We start from the raw sequence: 678 nt of genomic DNA on the forward strand, positions 1-678 counted from the left end.
GCTCAGTAATTTTTTCTTCTTTCTGCCCGTGTGCTAAAAGAGAATAAAAGAAGATAAAAAGATATTTTTGTCTTTTAGATGTTGCTCATAGTTCGACATCCGTATTCTCCTTCCATCTACTATAAATTCTATGGTTTTATGATATAGAAAATTTTTAAATACATTGATTGATTTATAAGAATAAAATGGGAGGTTCTGCTAAAGTAACAAAACTGCAAACAATTACAAGGCTAACTCTCAAGATTAATTGAATATTTTAATTTTCCATATGTTTTCTTTTTATCAGATTTTCATTATACGAAACGTCCTCGAGTCATATTGTCGGCTGGCACGCGTTCGATTCGCTTGATTGCCGAGAAGACTTGTTCCAATCCACCTCGGTGACCCTTTGTCGACACGGTCGTTCGACGAATCGATTGCTGCGAGTATCCGGTATACACGGCCTGTCCGGTATAGGCAACTTACATGGGAATACCCACTTCTGTACCTCGAGGCATATTTTTGGAATTTGGACGTAATCGTCTATCGATCTCCAGAGAGATTTCTATATCCCACATATACAGTAATATGCAAAGCGGAATTTTATAACGATAATTTTAGTATTATTGTATTTTTACAGAAATATCTGTTCGGATATTTTTGAAAAATTCCGTCGCGTATTTTATTTTATATATATAT

Source organism: Atta colombica, unplaced genomic scaffold, assembly GCF_001594045.1.
Source record: "Atta colombica isolate Treedump-2 unplaced genomic scaffold, Acol1.0 scaffold49, whole genome shotgun sequence".
Taxonomy (NCBI): domain Eukaryota; kingdom Metazoa; phylum Arthropoda; class Insecta; order Hymenoptera; family Formicidae; genus Atta; species Atta colombica.